The 23,803-nt window shown below is 36.8% G+C and overlaps 1 protein-coding gene across 1 annotated transcript in view; it reads right to left on the minus strand.

Annotated features, from left to right (window-relative positions):
* Positions 1 to 23,550, minus strand: part of PLSCR4 (phospholipid scramblase 4) — a 46,436-nt gene extending 22,886 nt beyond the window's left edge. The window contains 2 exon segments of the mRNA XM_044251559.1: positions 23,014 to 23,062; positions 23,523 to 23,550. The gene's annotated coding sequence lies outside the window, so the exon portion shown is untranslated.
* Between the last annotated feature and the right edge of the window lie 253 nt (positions 23,551 to 23,803).

The raw sequence follows: 23,803 nt of genomic DNA on the forward strand, positions 1-23,803 counted from the left end.
TAGGCATGTTTTATTTAAGAAGAGGCCAGAAGAAGTATATTTTATTTTATTTAAATACACAGTATATATATATGTAAACATTATGAGTGTAACTCAAGAGAAGTAAACCAGAGGTTGAGATGAGATTTGAAACAAGGGGTGGGGGAGAGATTTCATGATTTCATTCAAGACTGAAAAAAAGTTATTATCAAGAAAGGAATTTTAGGATTTCTGAGTTCTGGATGATAACAATGAGCAACGTCAACAAAGGCTATAATTTAGTAAATGCTTATCTAATGTCAGGCAACAGGTTGAATACTTTCCATACCTTAAATTACATTATCTCTCTCATATATAAATAGCCAACCTTGCTAAAATCAAGTAATTCTAAATTCAAAGTTTCTTTCAGATTTTCTTTCCACTGAGTCATCCTGCTTATCAGATTACAAAATAGGGTCACTTGTGGAGTCTGAGCTGAGTAGAAAGTCACCAATATAGATGAGGTGTGTCAAAGAAACTTCAGATTACCATATAAGATAGTAGTCAATATGGATACTGAGTTGACTCAATGACCACCACCACGACATAAGCCAGTATGTAGATTTCCAACTAAAATGACTGTCTTGCCAAGCACCGATCAGTACCCCACCAGTCCCGCAACATTTCCACTCATTTCTGGAACTAGAGCTAGTTGTACAAGTCCTATGTGTCTTAAAGGTTAAAAAAGTATTCTGGTGTGGAGAGTGCTCCTGGGTGGCTCGGATGGTTAACCCTCTGCCTTGGGCTCAGGTCATGATCTCCAGGTTTGAGATGGAGCCCCATGTCAGGCTCCCTGCTCAGTGGGGAGTCTGCTTCTCCCTCTCCCTTTGCTTATGCTCTCTCTGTCTCTTTCTCTCTGAAATGAATAAATAAAATCTTGAAAAACAAAAAAAGTATTCTGGGGCACATCAAAAAGTCGGATCAAACTGCAAGTCAAAGGAGTACAAGGAATGGATCCTACTCCTTCCATGATGGTAATCTCTGGTGTTTAGACACTCTTAGGAATACACCCTCAAGTGACTCTTGTACATGTATAGAGAAGATACGCCGACACACTGTTCATATTAAAAGACTCCAGGAAACAAACTGAGGGTTACAGAAGGGAGGGGGATGAGGAAGGGTTGGGGTAAATGGGTGATGGGTATTAAGAAGGGCTCATGTTGTGATGAGTACTGGGTGTTACACGCCACTAATGAATCGTTGAACACTACAGAAAAAACTTATGATGTATTATATACTGGCTAACTGAACATAATTAAAAACATTTTAAAAAATTTTAAAAAAAGAAACTAAAAATATTCCCAATGTCCATCAATGGTACATTGAACAAGTAAATTCTGGTACATACCTATGATGCAAGTGAATACCATAGTGAAAACAAATTATAGCCATGCACATCAAGAGAGATGAAACTCAAAATTACAACACTAAACAAAAAGGTAAAAACAAGTCATTGGAGAACACATATTATCCTTTAAGAATGTCCAAATGCAGGAAAATGGAACAGAACATTTTTTTCTGATATATACATGGGGGAAACTTTTTTAAAAATTAGGGAATAACACAAAATTCAGGAAAATGGGTACATGTGGAGATAGGGTGTGGGGCAAGTGTTTTGTCATGGCCCACAAGAGCTTGAAGTTTCTCCTAATGTATAGTTTACAGGGTGGTGGGTTCTCACTAGTCTTTAAAAGGTACATATACGTTAAAGATGCATATTTATGTGTCTGACATGATTTCACGATACAAAAGAACTGTTTGACAATTCCATGTTATGTGTAACTTTCTAACTAATAAATATCTGTTATTCTTCTCTACATTAATCCTGGGAACAATGAAGAAACCATGATGAAACCATGAAACCAATGAAACCAATGAAGAAACCATGAAACCATGATGGAAACTAGTTAGAACAGATGATTCAGTGCCTTCGTGAAGAGGAAATTTTCCACCCATGCGCCCTTCACTACTCAACTATCTACATTGGCAAATGGTAGAGTATAATGCAAAAGTGGCACATGTGAACAACTGTTTTATTTAGGGAAAGATAGAGGTTTGAATATTTTTATGTTCAAGGTAAACACTTGAAGAAGTACAGATATCTGGACCCTAAATGTGAGGTAGTACAGCTGGGGTCCAGGCCTGGAAATCTGTACTTTCAATATAACCCCTTTGTTCAGTCATGTTTGAGGCTGATCTCATGTAGAGAAAAATAACAGTCCTCAACCACGCCAGGCAAAGCTTTTCAAATCTGATTTAAGTGATTGAGTAACAACTTGAAAAAGTATACCAAACTTTAAATTAAAAAAAATTATAAAAATGTTTTAAAAAGCAAGTAACATCAATGTAAAATATACCTACACATTGCTGCACAGGCTGCAGGTGTCTGCAGGATTTGTTTCCCTCCCCCTCTCCTTTGAGGTAATGGTTTCTTTTCCTTTTCCACCTCAAATTCTCTTCCCTTGGTTATAAAATTTACCATATAGTTTTATCCAAAACGTTACATAAGGCAGGATAATTTCCAGCTGGTACAAGCATGAATGTTGTAACTTAATCCTCCCTTAACATCCAGTAGATTGTTTTCAGATTTCCCAATCACTCAGGAAGGACAGAAAGTGCCACAGGTTGAAAAGGAACTGGGTTTGGCTTTACAACAGATGGAATTCAGATTAGAAAACTGAACTGTCTCTCCACAACAAGTTAGCATGGTATGGTTCCAAGAGCTCTTAATTTCAAAAGTCTTCTGCATTTTTAGGGCTTAAGCTGCATACAGGGGAATCTAAGCCAACTGGAACCTAATAAAGAGGGAAAGGAGACATGGGCTGGAGAGGATGAGGTTGGTGAAGCTGTGGTCTGCTGCTTTGCAAGGCAGCCCGGACACCGTAAATTGCATTCCACAGCAAGAGAGCATTTACATGGGATGCCCCTGGCTGCTTCTAACTCTGCAGCTGTGCTGTATCTTGCTCTTCAATTCCACTCCTGTAAACAGTGACGCGCTAGCGAAGTTCAGTGAAACCAGACTCTAGAGCCACACCATGGATATTCGAAACTTCAATCACAAAACTGAGAATGGCCAGTTTTTTGCATTTGAGTATTTCCTGGAATGTGTCCTGGCCTCTTGGCAAGGGGACTTTTGGACATGTGATAATCTTGAAATTCTCTAGGCAGAAGTCTTGGAGATCTGGATATGCAAACTAAAACCTTGGATTTTGTCTGTTTCCAGTGCCTTCCAACAGTGAGAGGACAGAAAAGAAAGCAGGAGGTCACTGTACAATTCTTCTGCTTCTGACCAAGGGCAGGAAAAACAGCTAGGTCCTGTAACTGGCCATTTGGGTTTAACATGGAACTGCTAGGAGATGATATCCTTTGTACAGAAGGTGGAATACTTGGAGGAGGGCAGACTTGGTGGCTGGCAGGTGATGTATGCCAGCACACTTCAGGTAGTATGAACGGTGGCTCAGATACATGGATCCCAGGTACCCCTAAAGGCTGTGTGACTTGGGAGTGACTGTTCTGCTACTGGGTTATCTGCTGTGTCATGAGCAGCATAATACACATTCTGGATCATGACAGACCACAGGACAACATACTTTACATACTTCACAGAACTGTTGTAAAGATTGACATGGTACATTCAGATAGCACTTTCATTTTTTAAAATTAATTTAATTTTATTTTAAAGAATTTATTTTATTTATTTGACAGAAAGAGAGAGCACAAGCAGGCAGAGAGGCAGGCAGAGGCAGAGGGAGAAGCAGACTCACTGCTTCTTTTTGAGCAGAGAGCCCAAAGTGGGGCTTGATTCCAAGACTCTGGGATCATGACCTGAGCCCAAAGGCAGACGCTTAACTGACTGAGCCACCCAGGTGTCCCCAACCCCCCACTGTACTTTTAAAACAGTGCCTGGCACACAGCAAAACCTGAACAAGCCCGCACTATTACTATAATATCACTAGGTAAAATAAACCAGCTGGTGAAGAGACCAAGAATAAATGTCTGTCTTCAAGTGTCGCATAAAAAAGAGCTGTTTGCCGTTCAGCCATTTAACAGGCATCACTAAGCATCCCTGTGAATACTTCATCCTGGGTTTCAAGCTGACATCAATAACTCCTCATTGTCTACTAGCAGTGAGTATCATTCTAGCAGACATGACTTTAGAAGCGCTGTTGGTAATGAGTTTCAAACTGGAAAGAAACAGGAGAAAGAAAATGGAGGCATCGCTGGAGGGCTTTTTCCTATTCATAGCTAAATGAAAGACACATGAGTTAGAGCACTTCTTACATGTCTACAGGATTTGCTTTTAGATTTTAGTAGGAGTGATATTAATTATGTTATTCAGATGAATGGATTTATCTAGTAATGGACTTTAAAAATTGCAGACAATTATAGCTACATTAAAGATACCTCCTAAAAATTGCAATATTCATTACCTCTCCAAGATATAAATATTGAGGTTATTTTTTAAATTATTCTGCATTATGAAACACTGAGTATTTATATTAGTGTAGCACTTCATGGCATATTTTCAAATGAGATAATATATAGGTAATATTACATTTGGTTTATTTGAAAGCCTTGATGAAACTCTTAATAAATGTAAATGTTGGTATTTTTCAAGCACACTTTATAAACCTCTTATTTCACAATAATCCATGCTAGGTAAATATAAGTTAATGTGCTAATAGTCCTAGGATTGTATACATGCCTTGCTTAAAAAATATTTATTAGGTAGGATTTTATTAATCTCTCATGTATTAATCATTTCTTCCATTTCCATAGGAAGCAATGGCTACTCAATTTCAGTGGTTACATGTAACTCAGTGTTACTGTATATGGAAGATTTTGTCTAGCCTTTGTCCCAGGCTCTGGGGAGAAACTTCTGAAACCTTGGAATTTTCCAAGTGATGGGAGTGTCTTTATTAATCATGGTGGGCCCTTGGATCACCCCTCAATTTATACTAAGGAGATGTCACAGGTTGGGGGCTGATCATGCCAAAAGATCACCATGTGAACTAAGAAGGTGATATTTTGGGGCACCTGGGTAGCTCAGGGGGTTAGGCCTCTGCCTTCGCCCAGGTCATGATCTCACGGTCCTGGGATCAAGCTCCACACTGGGCTCTCTGCTCAGCAAGGAGCCTGCTTCCCCCACCTCTCTGCCTGCCTCTCTGCCTACTTGTGATCTCTGTCTGTCAAATAAATAAATAAAATCTTAAAAAAAAAAAAAAAGAGGGTGATATTTTGAGCTATGTTATATTTTACTTATAACCTCTGGGGAGATGAGAGGGGCTGGAGACTTAGTTCAACGACTTGGTTATCAAGTCAAGTAACCATGCCTATGTAGTGAAACCCCAATAAAAACTCTGGCCAATGAAGCTTGAGTGAGCTTCTGGATGGTCAACACATCAGTATGTTGGGAAGGGAAGTTTTCTGACTCCACAGAAAAGAAGCATGAAAGTTTCAAATCTGAAACCCTACCATATCTTACCCAACATGTCTCTTTTCTTGACTGGTCCTGATTTTAACATAATAAAACCTGCACTATAAATGCAGTACTTAGAATTCTTTGAGTCATTCTAGTGAATGATCAAATCTGAGAGCATGATGAGAACCCCCACATTTGTAGCCAGTTGCTCAGAAGTGTGGGTGACCTGGGGATCCCTGAAACTTATGGCTGGTATCTTCAGTGGTGGCAGTCTTACTGGACTGAATCTTTAAACTTGTGGAGTCTGTGCTAATTTTGGCTGGTTAGTGCTTAGATTTTTGAAAGAGTTGCTAAACTAATACAAATAGAGGTACAGATATATATTTCTCATCACAACAGTAAAACATCGTCATTTGTAAAACATCGGTGAGTATAAAGAAATGAACATAACTCTTAAACCAACTTCCAAAAACAACTATTCTTAAAATATTGGTGTCCTGTGAGTGTATATGTGTGCATGACTTGTATATGTGTGAATGCATGGGGGGTTTTATAATAAATATTAGAAATACTGTGAACTAACAAATGTATGTGTTTAAATGCAAGGTACCAAAGACTATCTTCACTTATTCAAACTATTCCATTTTTATTGTTCACACCTTTCTAGTACTGTGAATAATATTATAAAATTTCCATTTACATAAAGATTGGTACACACACCTTATAATTAAATAATTTAAGAAGGATTTGTGTTCTATAGGTGAACGTTTTTATAACTTAGGGAACAGTCTGCCAAATTATTTTCTTTCTAGCAAGGCTCCTTCAGTTTAAACCCAAATTATGGGAGTGACCATCTCAGTGTTAATACATATTACTTCCCTTTAAACTTGGCCAATTTGCTAAGTGAAAAATTTCTTTTGTATTACCATGCCATAAACACAATTCTTAATTCAATAAATATTAAAAATACTGTGTTTCCTCAAAGAGAAATTTTAACTGATATGGTGCCTTACAGATCTTAGAGAATCACTCATGTGAAAATATTACAAAATAGCAGGTACTCACACCTGTATGGAAGGAACTTTTATTTACGCATTCAAAAGGATTGTTGATTCTTCCTTTTTTAAGTGACCCTTTAAATATCTCTTGGTACTTAAAACATAAAACTTTTATTCACTTCTTTGAATGAGGCAAGACCAAGACAAATGGAAATTTGAAGGATGCCAAGAGAAAGAGCCCCCCAAAATTGGAGGTTTAGAGGCAACAGGTGCATTGTGTTTCTATTTCGCTTGCTTATGGATTTTGGATTGAATATTAAAATAGCTCTACCCTTCTGAAAGAAAATCCAAATTAACACACATGTTCAGGGGTTGCCTCTGGGAAATCACTGCTGGTGAACAGACTAATTCAAACCAGATTTGACTGGACCATCCAAATATAAGGCTGCTAAGTCTCCCTAAATCTTACACATTTAGAGTTTAATTATATTTTTTGTAGTAAATTCACTAAACTTATTATGTGTTCCTTTGCTTTTTTTTTTTTTTTTTTTTTTATAAAGCTCCCATTAATGGATGAAAAAGGCTGGGATGTCCAAGAACTGATTATTATTTTTATGGCTAATATACCAAATCAATATCTGATTATTGATGATCTCTTTTTTCTTTAAATTGTATTTAATGAAAACACTTTAAAGATCTCTTTACAGGCAGTATACAGATAGTAATTTCATAAAAAGCTTTATGAGAGGTACTATAACAGAGGTGGAAACTAAGGTACAGAAATGCTATTTGAAGTCTTTTCCCCAGGGTTGCACAGCCATTAAGAAGTACTGTCAGCAACTGGCCAGTAATCCAGTGCCCCCCAGGCTACAGCACATTGCTGCTACACCCGTGCCTTCCTCTTATCCATAACTGCAGACGCACCAGAACTCTTCTGGTGAACCCACCTCTGCAGTAGGGTGGATGGAGTGTAGAAACAAGAGAAAAATAAATACAATCTAATGAGCTACTTTTCCCTGTTTCTGGTGATAGACAGTAGAATTAACAGATAGAAACAACTAGTTCAAATATGCTTCTTTTTGAATATGAAATTCATTTCATACATGGGTGGGTGTGGTCTTTGAAATGTTCTTACAGTAATGGTGATACATTTATATTAATCCATCTATTTTGGCTCAGCTAAAGTTTTATGGATTATAAATCACTGCTGGAAGAAATTTTTGCTTATATTAATTCCCTACATATTCTGGATCATGACAGATCACAGGGTAACATACTTTACATGCATCAGTTCCTCTGGATTAAAAAGAAAAGGCTGTTGTGTATTCTAAATAAATTTAGAATTAAGTTAAATTTCTTTATGTAAGGGCTTTTTGAATGTTAGCTGATCCACATGGAGATAGTTCCCTTAATATGCACATTTTTTTTTAAAGATTTTATTTATTTATTTGACAGAGAGAGATCACAAGTAGGCAGAGAGACAGGCAGAGAGAGAGAGAGGAGGAAGCAGGCTCCCCGCTGAGCAGAGAGCCCGATGCGGGACTCGATCCCAGGATCCTGAAATCATGACCTGAGCCGAAGGCAGCGGCTTAACCCACTGAGCCACCCAGGCGCCCCAATATGCATATTTTTGTCACTTTTGCATTAGTCTGTATTATTACATTGTTCTCATAAACTATAAAATGTAATTCTCTTGGCCACATACTACTTCTACAACCCTGCTACATGGAAACAACTGAAAATGGTAAGTTTTCATACTACTTACCTACACTGTATATATATATCGTATATTTACATCTATTATATGTTATTTATATACTTAAATATATCATAATACTAAACCACAGAGCTGGAAATAAGCAAACCAGTCATGTTTCCAAATTCTCAAACAGATAAGCCATCATTACATTCCAATGTAAAACAAACTGGAATGAGGCCAAATAGAAGACATGATTCTTTTTAATTGAAAAATTTTTATACTTTTTAGAGGAAATTTAGGGTACTATTTATAGAAGCAGTTAGCTGTAGAGAACTGTGAGGTTACCACTGATTAATTAAGACCCCAAATAAACCAATAAAATACATTTAAAACAGTTTCACTAGGTTACAATTTTAGATATCATTTACTAATTATCTAGGAGGTGTCAGGAACTTTGTATATTTTGAGTGAAGTGGATATTATGACTTCCATTACACAGGTAAGGAAAGAGAATCTCAGAGTTTAAATAACCTGTTAAAGGTCAGTTTTATGACCTGGGGAAACTATGGTTTCAAATACCCTCATCAGAGGCCAGACTACTTTTCTAAATCCCACTGAAAATTGCCTTCTGTATTCTTGCTGCGCTGTCTCTCCTATCTCACCACCCTCACATTGCCTTCAAATCGCCCAACTCTCCTGCTACCACACTCTATAATATGAAAACAGGCCCTTCTACTGAGCTCCCTTTCACCTCCCATTTTATAAGGTTTGGGGAATATATGTATCATTTAGAAAGAAATTCTGAGCCCAGAGAAAAAAAATTTGCAACAGATCACCTGTTTCAGTTCTGGGTAAGATCTAGTAAACCTATTGTACCCTATCTCTCCCAATGAATGCCATGAATTAGCCCAGACAGAAGGATTAGGTAGCTATTTGAAGACTCTAGAAATGCCATGCAAGAGCATGGGAGAAGGCCAAACCTGAATCAGGTTCCTAATCTTCATCTGGTATCCCTGCCCTGATAGGTTTTAAAGCAGTTTAAAACATGGTAGGAATGGTAGGCACCGGGGCAGAGAAAACTCCAGAGGAAGCAGGGGGTAGAGGAATTCCTAAAGTTCAGAAAGAGAGAGTTTCTCAATATTTTTTCTTTTTCTCACTTCCTCATGTCCCAAATCCCTGGAAATTCCACTGTGGAGAAAGGAGTGATTGTATCCAAAGAGGCTCAGAGATGCCTGGGGGAATCTTCCTCTGGATATAAGGAGCTGTGGTCCCAAAAGGATGGGGAGAAACTCTTCCCTTTGTTTCTTTTTTGTCTCTGTCCTCCTATAACTGGGTCTCATATACAAATTCATTTGTGGGAAGTACACAGCAACAAAAAAGTAAATAAAACATTTTTTTTTTCTGGCCCAAAAATTGAAAAGGAGAGGCCCAGAAAGCTAATAAAAAGATTAGAGTAAAGAAGAAGCTTCAGAAAGTGTCCTAGTAAAGTTATTTATAAACTTCTGGGTTCATCCCTAAGTGATGCATGCATGGATCTGATCTTAACAAAAACTTTGAGAACTGAAGGAAGACCACAGTCCAGGTGTCAGATTGGCTGCTGGACTGCAAAAGAGATCTAAATAGCATGACCAATGTTTCATAAAAATGAAAACTGACATTCAAATCACAACATACAGAAGTCTGGCAGAACCTAGGACCTGAACCCAAAGGAGTCAACTGTCTGACAAAACAATGAGAAAATCAATTTCCTGCATAGCTTCTAAATAAGACTCTGAATCTTTAAACATAATATTCAAAATACAATATCCAGGATACAGTACATATGTACAAAAGACCAGAAAGGTCTCAACTCACGTGTTGAGAGCCACCACTAAAAGCACTACTCAAAAGATATAATTCAGAACAAATAACAGATTAAATACTATAAAAAGACTGAATTGCTAAAAAAAAAAAAGACAGGAAATGAGACATAGAAGAATGAAAAAGAAAACAAGCAAGTATAAAGTATATTCAAATACAGCAAGTTACATTAAATATAACGTACTAAATATATTGAAAAAGAGACATATATTATCAAAATCGATAAATGGATTTTTAAAATGATCTAATAACATGCTCTCTAAAAGAAATTTATTCAAATGTAATGATAAAGTAGACTAAAAGGAAAAAGAAAAGACATACCAAGCAAACATGTAAAAGAAAGCTGGAATGTTAAGACAAACTGAAAACAAGTAGCAGCTGAGTCTCCATCAGTAGATGAATGGATGGAGAAGATGTGATAAGTGCGTGCATGCGTGCATGTGCGCACACACACGTGCGGCACCAGAATATTATGCAGCCATAAAAAAGGATGAGCTCTTGCCATTTGCAACAACATGGATGAACTTGGAAGGTATGATGCTAAGTGAAATATGTCAGACTGAGAAAAATGAAAACCATATGATTCCACTCATGTAAAATCTAAAAAACAGAACAAGTTAACGAAAAGCAAAAATCATACCTATAAATACAGAGAACTGATGGCTGCCTGAGGGAAGGGGGTTGGGGGATGGGCAGAAATGGGTGTGGTGGAGTGGGAAATACATGCTTCCAGTTATGGAATGCATAGGTCACAGGAATAAAAGGCACAGCATAAGGATATATAGCCAGTGACACTGCAATAGAGGTGTATGGTGACACTGTTGCTACATTTTTGGTGAGCATAACATAACTCATAGAGATGTTGAATCACTGTGCTGTACACCCAAAACTAGTGTAACACTGTGTGTTCATTATACTCAAATTAAAAAATTTAAAGAATATGTCTGACATAAATCCTACCCTAATAGGCATGGATTAAACAATTCAATCAAAGGCAAAGATTGGCAGAATGGGTATAAAAGGAAAAAAAAATGGCCCAACTATATGTAGTATATAAGAGGTACAGTTTAGATTAAAAAAAAAAAAACAACACAGGTTGAAAGTAAATGAATCAAAAGGTAAATACCATGTGAGCAAGTACTAACCCAAAAGTACAGTGGCTATCGACTTTAAGACAAAAACTATTATAGGAGACAAAGAAGATATCTCACACTAATAAAAAGATCAATTCACCAGGAAAATGGAACAATTATATATATATGTGTACATAACAAGAGGGCCACAAAATACACAAGCAAAACTGGGCAGAAGTAAAGGAAGAAACAGGCAATTCAACGACAATAGTTTGAGACTTCAATATCCCATTTTCAATAATGAATGGAGCAACTGGGCAGAAAATCAATAAGGAAACAGAAGACCTGACCATTTTTATGAACTAAATCTAATACTCATTGATAGAACACCGCATCCAACAATACCAGACTACATACTTCTCAAGTGTACATGGATCATTCTCCAAGATAGATCATGCATCATTCCATGAAACAAACATCAATAAACCTTAAAAGACTGAAATCATATAAAATCTTCTCTGAAAACAATGACATTAAATTTAGAAATCAAAAACAGAACGAAATTTGGCAAGTTCATAATACATGGAAATTAAACAATATGCTTCTCAATAAGCAACAAATTAGCAAAAAAATTCACAAGGAAAATTAGAAAATGCCTTGAGATCAATGAAAATGAAAATACAAAATGCCAAAAACTTATAAAATGCAGCTAGCTCCATGCTTAGACCTAAATTTATACTAGTTAATGCACATGTTTTTAAAACAATGGCTCTCAAATCAATAACCCAATCTTCCACTTTAAGAAAATAAAAAAACAATTAACAGATTAAAACCAAAAGAAGCAGAAGGAAAAGAAATAGTAAAAATTCAAGTAGAAAGAAAAAAAACAGAAAATAGAAAAAAAAGTGAACAAAAACCATTTTTGCTTTGAGAAGATCAACAACACTGACAAACTTTTAGCTGAACTAATGAATAAAAAAAGAGAGAAGACTCAAATTACTAAAATCATAAACAAAAGGAGGCATATTGCTGTCAACTATACAGTGAAAAAAGGAATTATAAAGAAATAATGTGGGGTGCCTGGGCTGCTCAGTGGGTTAAGCCTCTGCCTTCAGATCAGGTCATGATCTCAGGGTGCTGGGATTAAGCCCCGCATTGGGCTCTCTGCTCAGCGTGGAGCCTGCTTCCCTCTTTCTCTCTGCCTGCCTCTCTACCTATTTGTGATCTCTCTCTCTTTGTCAAATAAACAAACAAAATCTTAAAAAAAAAAAAAAAAACTTCTAAAAAAAAAAAGAAATAATATGAACTACCACATATCAAAAACTTAAATACACTAGATAAAATGGACAAATTATTAGAGATATAATCTACCAAAACTAATTGAAGAAGAAAAAGAAAACCTGAATAGAATCATAACAAGAGATTGAATTAGTAATCAAATTCCCACAGAGATCTCAGACACAGATTCACTTTGGTGAATTCTACCAAATGCTTAATAAAAAATACTAATCCTTCATAAACTCTTCTTAAAAAACAAAAGTGAACATATCCCAGATCATTCTACGAGTCACTATGACCATGATATCAAAATCAAAGACCTCACAAGAAAAGAAAGCTACACTAAAATCCCTTATGACTATAGATATAAAAATTCTCAACACTAGGAAACTGAATACAGCAACATATAAAAAGATGTCTATACCATGACCAAGTGGGAGTTATAACAGTAATAAGACACTGGTTTAACATACAAAAATCAAGGAATGTTTAAATAATAATAATAAAAAAAAACCACAATCAGCTCAATAGATGCAGAAAAGTATTTGACAGAATTCTGTACCTTTTCCTTACCAAACAAACAAACAAACAAACATATACCACCAGTGGACAACCTAGAAATGGAATGAACCTTCTTTAATCTGATAAAAAAGCATCTACTAAATGTGTCATGATTAAGATTATACTCCATGGAGAAAGACTGAATGTGCTCTCCCTAAGACCAAAGAGTAAGACTAGAATGTCCACTATCATCTCTTTAATTCAATGGCATCAGAACTTCTATTTTCTTTTTTTTTAAGATTTTATTTATTTGGGTGCTCGCTTCGGCAGCACATATACTAAGATTTTATTTATTTGGGAAAAAGAGAGAGAGAGAGAGAGCACAAGTAGGGTTGGGAGCGCAGACAGAGAGGGAGAAGTCGACTTCTCACTGAGCAGGGAGCCTGGACACAGGGCTCCAACCCAAAGCCACGGGATCATGACCTGAGTGCAAGGCAGATGCTTAACTGACTTAACTGACTGAGGTACCCAAGTGCTCCTGTACTAGAACTTCTAGCCAGTTAGGTTAGAAAAAAAATAATAACAAAAGGTATTGAGATTAGGAATGAAGAAAGTGAAAGATCTTACAAATAGACATTCGCAAGGAACTGCTAAAAATTATTAGAACAAATAAGCAAGTTGAACAATGTGGCAGGACATAAAATCAATATGCAAAAATCAGATGTCTTCTATACACTGGCAATGAGTCAAACAAATAAACCAATTCCATTTACAAAAGTATTAAAAAATAACATGCAGGAATAAATTCAATGAAAAAGTATAAAATCTGTGTATTGAAAACTAAAAAATATTGTTGAAATAAATCAAATAAGATTTAAATAAAAGTACACAGTTGAGATGACAATACTCCACAATTTCAACTATACATTTAACATAATCTCTATCAAAATCAAAGTTGCCTTTTTTAAGGAATTGACAAGCTAAACATAAAATTCATAACAAACAAAAGACAACTATAACAAGCCTAAATAATCTTAAACACAAAGAACAAAGATGGAATTGACAAGCTAAACATAAAATTCAAAACAAACAAAAGACAACTATAACAAGCCAAAATAATCTTAAAAACAAAGAACAAAGATGGAGGATTCACACTTCTTGATTTTAAAACTTACTACAGTTTTTCCAAAGAGACATCCAGATGGTCAAGTCACATGAAAAGATGCTCAACATCACTCATGATCAAGGAAATACAAATCGAAACCACAACAGATACCATCTCACTCCTGTCAGAATGGCTGAAATTAGCACAGGAAGCAACAGATGCTGATGAGGATGTAGAGAAAGGGGAACCCTCTTACACCATTGGTGGAAATGTGAACTGGTGCAGCCACTCTGGACAGTGTGGAGGATCCTCAAAAAGTTAAAAATAAAGCTACCCTATGACCCAGCAATTGCACTACTATTTACCCAAAGGATACAAAAATACTGATTTGAAGGGGCACCACATGCACCCTGATGTTTACAGCAGCATTATTAACAATGGCTGAATTATGGAAAGAGTCCAAATATCCACTGACTGATGAATGGATAAAGAAGGTGTGGTATGTATGTATGTATGTGTATAATTACTCAGCCATCAAAAAATGAAATCTTGCATTTATAATGATGTGGATGGAACTAGACTGTATCACACTAAGCAAAATAAGTCAGTTAGAGAAAGACAAATATCGTATGATTTCGCTCATATGTAGAATTGAAGAAATAAAACAGATGAACATAGAGGAAGGGGAAAAAAAAAAGAGAGGGAAGCAAATCATAAGAGACTCTTAACTACAGAGAACAAACTGAGGGTTGATGGACAGGAGGTAGGCAGGGAATGGGCTAAATGGTTGATGAGTATTAAGGAGGGCACTTGTGCTCTGTGTTATATGTAAGTGAAGGATCACTAAATTCTACTCCTGAAACCAATATTACACGGTATATTAACGAAATAGAATTTAAATAAAAATTTGAAAAAAATTATTAAAAACAAACAAACAAATAAATAAATAAATAAAACTTACTACAAAGCTACAGTAATCCAAATAGTGTAATACTGGCCTATGTTAGACATACACACCAGTGAAACAGAATTGGGTGCCAAGACCCAAGGTGTCAATGAGGAAGGAATAGTCTTTTCAACAAACTGCTGGGAAAACTGTGTTATCTATATAGAAAGAATGAATTTGGACCCCTACAACATCCCATACAAAATAATTAAGTGAAAATGGACCATAAACCTAAGTGTAAAAGGTAAAACTAAGAGATTTTAGAAGAAAAATGGGAGCACATCATCATCACTTTGGGTTAGGCAATGGTTTCACAGATATAACACCAACAGCACAGGCAACAGCAAAAAAGAAATAAGTAAACTGGACTTCCAACAAAATTTTAAAAGCTTATGGTTCAAAGAATACCATCAGGAAAATTAAAAAAAAAAATCCACGGAATGAGATAAAATATTTGTATATCTGATAAGGGACTTTTATCTAGAATATAGGGAGAACACTCAGAACTCAATTAATAAAGACAAATAACCCAACTAAAAATAGGATTTGGACACTTTTCCAAGGAAGATACATGAATGCCAATAAGGACATAAGAAGATCCTCAACATCATTAGCCATCAAAGGCATGCAAATCAAAACTACCATCAACTTTTCACATCTACTATGATAGCTATAATCAAAAAGACAAACAATAACAAGTGTCAGCAAATACGGGGAGATACTGGAAAACCCTCATTCACTGATGGGGGAAATGCAAAATGGTGCAGTTGCTCCAGAAAACAGTCTGGCAGTTCCTTGAAAGATTAAACATAGAGTTTAATATGGTTAATACAGTTAAACATATGATAGCAATTCTATTCTTAGATACATACTGAAGAGAAATAAAAACAAACATTTTCACAATGTGCACATAGCAGCATTATTTGAAACAGCCCCAAAATGGAAACAACCCAAATGTCCATAAACTGTTGAAGGGATAAACTTTGAAAAGTGGTATATCCTCACAATGGGATATTGTTCAGCCGTAAATGGTAATAAAGTCTAATACATACAACTTGAATGAACTTTGAAAACATTAAAAAGTCTGTCACAAAACACCATATACTGTCTGATTCCTTTTACATGAACTGTCCGGAATAGCAAGTCTATAAAGACAGAAAGGAGATTAGTGGTTCCTAGGGGCTGGAGGAATAGTGACAGGAATGCGGAGTGACTGCTATTGGGCATGAGTTTCTTTCTGGAATTATGAAAATCTTCTAATATTAGACTGTAGTGAGGACTGCGAAACTCCGTTGAGTACAGTAAAAAGCACTAAACTTCAGGTAAGTGAACTATATGATAGTAAACTGTATCTCAGTAAGGTTAATAAAAGAAAAATAGCTGATTAATATCCCACAAGTAGATTTCGGAGCAAATAAAATTATCAGAGGGCCAGCATTTAAAAGTAGGAGTCAAACCAACAAGATACAGTGATCCTAAACATCACTGCACCTGATAATACAGCTTCAAAACCCATGAAGCTAACACTGACAGCACTGAAAGGAGAAACAGACAAGTCTCCAGTTATCGCAGGAGACTTGAACACTTAGCTCCTTCTTCAGTAATCTAGAGCACCAGTGGAGAGATAATCAGCAATGATACTGAACAACTAAAATATCAACCAACAGCAATATTGATAGAATACTCCACTCAACCACATCAGAATACCCGTTCTCTTCAACACATGGAAACTTCACCCAGACAGACTATATTCTGGGTCATAAAACAAACCTTTAAAAATTACAAAGAATTTTTTTTTTTTTTAATTACAAGGTGGGAGCACCTGGGTGGCTCTGTGGGTTAAACCTCTGCCTTTGGCTCAGGTAATGATGTCAGGGTCCTGGGATTGGCCCCGCATCGGGCTCTCTGCTTAGCGGGGAACCTGTTTCTCCTTCTCCTTCTGCCTGCCTCTCTGCCTACTTGTGATCTCTTTCTGTCAAATAAATAAATAAAATCTTAAAAAAAAAAAAATTACAAGGCGCCTGGGTGGCTCATTTGGTTAAGTGGTTGCCTTCGGCTCAGGTCATGATCTCAGGGTCCTGGGATCAAGATCCATTGTGGGCTCTGCGCTCAGCAGGGAGTCTGCTTCTCCCTCATCCTCTGCCCCTTTCCCCCACTCTGCAGCGTGTGCTCGCTCACCTTCTCTCAAATAAGTTAAATCTTTAAAAAAAATTACAAAAGATTAAAATCAATCAAAGTGTGTTTTCTGACGAAACTATAATGTAGCCGGAAATCACTAACTGAAGAGTAATGGCAAAATTTCCAACCACTTAGAAATAAAAACAATATACTTCTAAATAATCCATACTAAAAAAAGACATCTCAAGGGAAATAAGAAAATATTTCGAACTGAATGATAAAAATAGGTCATGAATGTGGTGAACTCCCAGAAGTATATATATTTTCCAAGGATTTTATAAACTGAAAGTTATTCATATAGCAATTTCCCCAAAGAACAACCTCATGTGTGGGTTTCAATTACAGTTAATACAATTTCCTCAGGTAGCTGAAATACTACTGATACCATATTTTATTATCTACTTGCAAACTGACTGATTTACATTTACATTTGGAGAACCACTTCACAATATTAACAGACAATTTCCTTCTCCCCTTAAAAATGTGATTGTCCCATGGTAAATTTATCAAAGTCAATAGCTTTCTGGGATTTAGCTATTGCAATGATCATATATTAGATTCTGTGTGGGGTCAATTCTTCTCACAATAATGAAATATTCTGTAAAAACACTGCATACATAGGTTAAGGACTTTCCACACGTATCACAATGCAAACAGTATCCTGAATCCAGCAAAATCCACCTCATCGTGCCTCAATAAAGTCATCACCTGTTTAAAAATATCTTATTAGCCTTCCTTGGATAAAGGTCTAACACTGCCATCAGAAAGAAAAAAAAAATTAAGTAAAGGGATAAAATACATTTCTACTGGGAATATTTAATTATTCAAATATAGAAACATAGTATGCATATGCACATATTACAAACAACTAAGAAAATGATTCCAAAAATCTGGGACATAATCAAATTTGCAGATCTTTTATTTCTTTTCTACTGGGAAAACTTTTCAAAACTTTTATGAGCATATAAACCTCCAATATTAAAACGGTACAAAAACAACTAAGATAATAAAATTGAAATAAAATTAAGACTTTCTACAGCTGAATACAATAGTGGTGTTTTGTGCAGATTTTTTTAGCTGGATTGAGTTGCTAAGGGTATTTTTAAAGTAAATATTCTTTGATTATGACATTAAATAAAGTTTTTTTAACTTTTGCTAAAATGCTACTCAAAGTTAGTTGACATAGTAGAAATTTTTAAAAGATTATAGGATATGCAATTTTCCTACAAAAATTTTCCAAATACTAACTCATCATTTGATGTTAACATTTCCAAAATAAATGCAGGGTTTCTCTGCCTTCTTAATCCAATATTAACAATATTTAAGAAGGTCAAATTTGCTAAATGTTATTAAATAATATGGTCCAGTTTGTTCTCGTGAATGTAAATACTACAAAATTTTCATCACTTTGAAACTGAAAAAACTAAGCAAATATTTTGTAAAGAGAACTTTAGTCACATAGAACACATACAAATAAAAATGTGCTAGGTATATAAGCATGAAGGTTTGAGCAAACTGATTTCCAAAGTTCCTTCCCACACAAAATTCTGTAGTTTAGCAATCAAGTACAATATTCTCAAGGAGGAAGGAGGGGGTGGTGCTTGTGTGGCTTAGAGGGTTAAGCATCTGCCTTTGGCTCAAGTCATGATCTCAGGGTCCTGGGGAGGAACCCTGCATTGGGCTCTCTGCTCAGTGGGGAGTCTGCTTCTCTCTCTGTACTCTCCCTCTCTTTCTCTCAAATAAATAAATAAAATCTTTAAAAAGAAAAAGAGGAGGAATGAGGTGTATAAAAGAAATTTGGAACCATTCCAAATATGCCATATAGCATATCAGACCAGGTGATGCTGACATTGCTAGTTTAGTATCACACTCTAAGAACCAAAAAGCTAGGGGACTTCTTTCTCTAAGTGTATGAGGCTTGAAACCACTTCCCAAGTGATTGATATACTCCTCACCACACTTCCACCCATCTATAACTACAGATCTATGCCCTCTCTTTCCCAAGTAAAAATCCATCTTCGAAAGGAATCATATCTTAATAAACTAAATCTTCAATTTACTAATGCAATACCTATCTAAATTTTTTCTCAAACCTCATTAGTAAACCTAAGTAAATCTCTTCTGAAGTTCAAAAGAAATCCAAAATACGCTGTAAAACTTTTAAGTGATACATTCTCCTTCTTGTATAAGGAATATCATCTAATAGATTCTATAATCTGAACTGAAAAAGAATAAAAATAAAACTGACAACATACTCTCTTGTAATGTATCTGTAACTATTTAGTTCACTGAAGTTGAAATGTTTTACATACACTTCTAAGTCTTTATAGACTTTAAGCCAAAATCTTGGCTCTTGTAAGTATGTATAATTGTGTTGATTAACTTTTTGGGTTTCTTGGTTACTAGGGAACTGGATAGTTGAGTGGGCTCAATATGAATGAATTTAAGTCCAATGACTGTGAAGAATTTAGTCATTCTGTTCCACACCGTGGAAACTTAGTAAGTTGCTGTCACACAGCTAGAGTTAAGAAACTATCCTACTCAAAAAGCTACTACAGAGGCATTTACTTCTTGTAGTCCAATTTTATTTTTCCTTTTAAACATCTGTCTCTCATCCTGAAGTACCGTAAAGGTTAATTTTCATTTTAGTACACTGCTGCTGAAATACATAACGAACATGAACACTCCTGCATTTTTTTGTTTGTAAGAAAGTTAACAGGCTGTGAAATCCCTCAGGCAAAAGTTTTCAATTGTGTGTCTCTAAGAAACATCATAGCACTCAATATATTTTTTTAAAGATTTTATTTATTTATTTGTCAGAGTGGGAGATAGAGAGTACAAGCAAGCAGTGTGGCAGGCAGAGGCAGAGAGAGAAGCAGGCTCCCCACTGCAAGGAGCCGGACGCGGGACTCAATCTCAGGACCCTGGGATCAAGACCTGAGCCGAAGGCAGTGGCTTAACCGACTGAGCCACCCAGGCATCCCCATAGCACTCAATATTAAAGAAGGAGATAAAGGAAGGGATTTTTCAAAGGCAGAAGCTGAAAGAGGACATTCAAAAATAAAGTAAATAAAGAGAACAATATAAAAAGCTTTATGAAAGAAAATATATTTTTTCTACATTGAATGACAACTAATATATCCAGAAAGGAATTATTCTATATAAATTACTATACACTTCCAGGATCTTTATTATTTATTACTTTATTATTTTTCCCATTATAACAACATCACTTTTCTCTTAGACACATATATATTATAGAAGAACATGAAAACACATAATATAATTTAGTCTAGTTCTACATCATTTACAAAAATGTTGTTACTGTATATATTCTATTTTTATATATACTGTTTCAGCTTGTTTTTTGTGTTCCAATGTATATTAAAATTTGGACATATTTCCACTTTAGAACATTTAGAGCTATCAAATGTTTTAAACTATACATTAAACCACCTTTGGATGTACCATAAATTATGTAACCAAATCCCAACCAACGGTTATGAAACTGTTTCCAAGTTCTCTGTATTACCAACAATACTACTGCGAACATCTTTGACACAGATTTTTACTTGCATGCTTAAGAGAATGATAAATTCCAATAACTGAGTATTTGAAAAGTTTAATAGTTATCGCCATAAAAAAGCTTTATCAATACATCTCCACTGAGAGTTTGTTAGACTGTATTTGTCTTATCACATTATCAACAATACTGAATATTATCAGACTTTCAAAATCAGTAACATACACAAAAACTCTTACTTTAATTGCACTTCGGATAATTAATCTGACTAATGCTTCCCATTTGCATTTCTCTTGCTTTGAACTGACTCTTTACGTCCTCAAATTGACTGTTGATTTTAAAAATCTTGATTAGAGTTCTAGGCATACTAATATAATTAGCTCTTTTTCTGTTAACAATTCCCCTATTTGTATGTTTTCTGAATAAGAACTGTTAGTAAGCATGTCCCTAAATAGGCTGTAGGTTTTTTATCAACCTCATCACCCACATGCCAAATTCACAAATACTCACTTAGGTTTTCCCCTTTTACTTTCAGGTTTCAAATCTTTAGATTAAAATTAATAAGTCATCTAGGTTACATTTGTGTGCTAAGAGTAAGAAAGTTCCAGTTCTAGTATTAGTTTTCTCAAATAAATACCTGATTATTTAAGCATGATCGATTACATGTCATTTCTTCCCCACCACATGATTTGAAATGTTTATACAAGATGGGATTGGGAGGGAGACAAACCCTAAGAGACTCTTAATCTCAGAAAACCAACTGAGGGTTGCTGGGAAGTGGGGGAGAGGGATTGGGTGGTTGGGTGATGAACACTGGGAAGGGGACTGCTATGGTGAGTGCTGTGAAATGTGTTAAGACTGATGATTCACAGACCTGTACCCCTGGAGCAAACAACACATTATATGTTAATAAAAATAATTTAAAAAAATGTATGTTTATAAAATGACAGCATTCCTTTATTCTTAAATCTATCTCTTCAGTTTCATTGTCTTGTCTGTTCTATTCCTTATTCCATTGTCTTTTAATCACTATACCTTGATAATACCCTTTATTATGTAGTAAAACATACTACTGTTTTTCCACATGGGCTTAACAGTTGACTTAGAAACAAAAAAAAATTCAATTAGGAATCTATTCAATTTATATATTCTCTTAAATAATTATATCTTTAGAAAAATATATTTTATTGCATTTTTACTTACACATTCATTGTATTTTCACCATCTAGTTTGACCTTTTTTTATTTTTATTTTTATTTTTTTAAGATTTTATTTATTTATTTATTTGATAGACAGAGATCACAAGTAGGCAGAGAGGAGGAAGCAGGCTCCCCGCAGAGCAGAGAGCCCGATGCGGGGCTCGATGCGGGGCTCCATCCCAGGACCCTGAGATCATGACCTAAGCCGAAGGCAGCGGCTTAACCCACTGAGCCACCCAGGCGCCCCAAGTTTGACCTTTTTTTAAATAAGTTTTCAATTTCATGTTGTTTCAGGATAAATTGAATGTTTTATTTTGTTCAATTGTACTTTTTTAATGTAACATCTATTGATATGTTAGATGCAACTGGGCACTTCACTCAATTCTTTTTCTAGGATATTTTTAATTGCCTCCTACAGACATTCAAGATACATAAACACATGATGTGTAAAAAGAGGTAACTTAGTTTTTTTATTTTTTTTTTCCTAGTCAGAATGTTAATGGTCCCTTGCCTGATATCACTGCCCTATACAATTAACAACAACATCACAGAATGTCATGAGGGTCATTCTTCGCTTTTCCAATCTAATGGAAATGACGCCAGTATTTCAAAATTAACCAAGACCATGGAGTAAAATATTAAATTCATACTTTTTAAAAACATTTAAAAATTTTTTTATTTATTTAAGAGAGGGAGAGATCACAAGTAGGCAGAGAGGCAGGCAGAGAGAGAAAGGGAAGCAAGCTCCCCGCTGAGCTGAGAGCCCGATGCGGGGCTCAATCCCAAGACCCTAAGATCATGACCTGAGCTGAAGGCAGAAGCTTAACCCACTAAGCCACCCAGGCGCCCCAAATTCATACTCTTAAGTAGGTGGGAAATCAATCTTTTATATATGTATAAATCAATCTTAATGCCTAATAGCTTCACCTGTACTCGTTTTGGTAGCTACATTTTAATTATATAGAATAAAGTATAGAATAAAGAACTCAACTGAACTGTAGATCCTAAGATAAGAATACCGGAAAATAAATGAAAGGAAAATCCAAGTCTTGAAACACAAACGTTTAATTTTTACAGAAACATCATAAGTACACCCCAGAATAAATTACACCTCCCCAGTTTGTCTGCATTTTTAAAATGAGAGCAGGGTTTTCTCCTGTAACCCCCGCCCCCCCGCCCGCCAAATTCGTAAAGTAACCGCAAACGCTCTTACCTGCGAATCCACCTGGAGGGAGTACCTGAGTGCAGCGCCGAGGGAATGTCTGCGAGAAACGCAAGGGGAGTCGGATCAGGCAGGACCCGGCCTGCGGGACAGAGACCCTCGGGTGGCGAGGGCGGCCCCCAGCAACGCCCTAGAAAGGAGACCCGGAGGGCTGGGAAGCGCAGCCAACTCTTCCAGAGCGCATTTTTGCTTTTGCAGAACGATCTTTCCAACAGCTTTCATTCCGGCGCCGCAGCCGCTCACGTCCAGGGGGCCCCGACCCCCAACCCACGGCTGGAAAGAGGCTCTGTCTGTCCCGCCGCGTCTCCCGGCAGACGCGCGCCTGGAGCCCGGCAACTCCCGCACCACCTGAGGATGCACCGCGCGGCGCAGGGGGCAGCCGAGCGCCAGGCCAGGACGCCGCGCGCCTCTGCGTCAGCCAGCTCCGGCCTCCCCTCACCACCCAGGTGGCCCTCCAGCCTCCTGGACCCCTTTCCTCGCCCGCCCCCGGCTCCACTCACCTCGGGCCCGATGTCCTCTCCGCACCCGCGACGCCAGGCCCGGGGTCTAACTTTCCCGGCGGAGCGGAGTAGAGAGGAGGGACAGGAGAGAAGAGAAGGAAGAGGAGGACGTTTCAAATGGAAAACAAACGAGAGCCCCGAGGGGAGGGGGTGGTGCGGGACTCAGGGGCGTGGTCCCGGCTCGTCCCGACCCTCCCCCGGGGCGAGCGGCCGCGCGGACCTCGGACCCCGCCCCCCGCGCTTGGCCTTCGGCCGCCGCGGGTCGGTTGTCCGGGAGGCGC

Source organism: Neovison vison, chromosome 6, assembly GCF_020171115.1.
Source record: "Neovison vison isolate M4711 chromosome 6, ASM_NN_V1, whole genome shotgun sequence".
NCBI lineage: Eukaryota > Metazoa > Chordata > Mammalia > Carnivora > Mustelidae > Neogale > Neogale vison.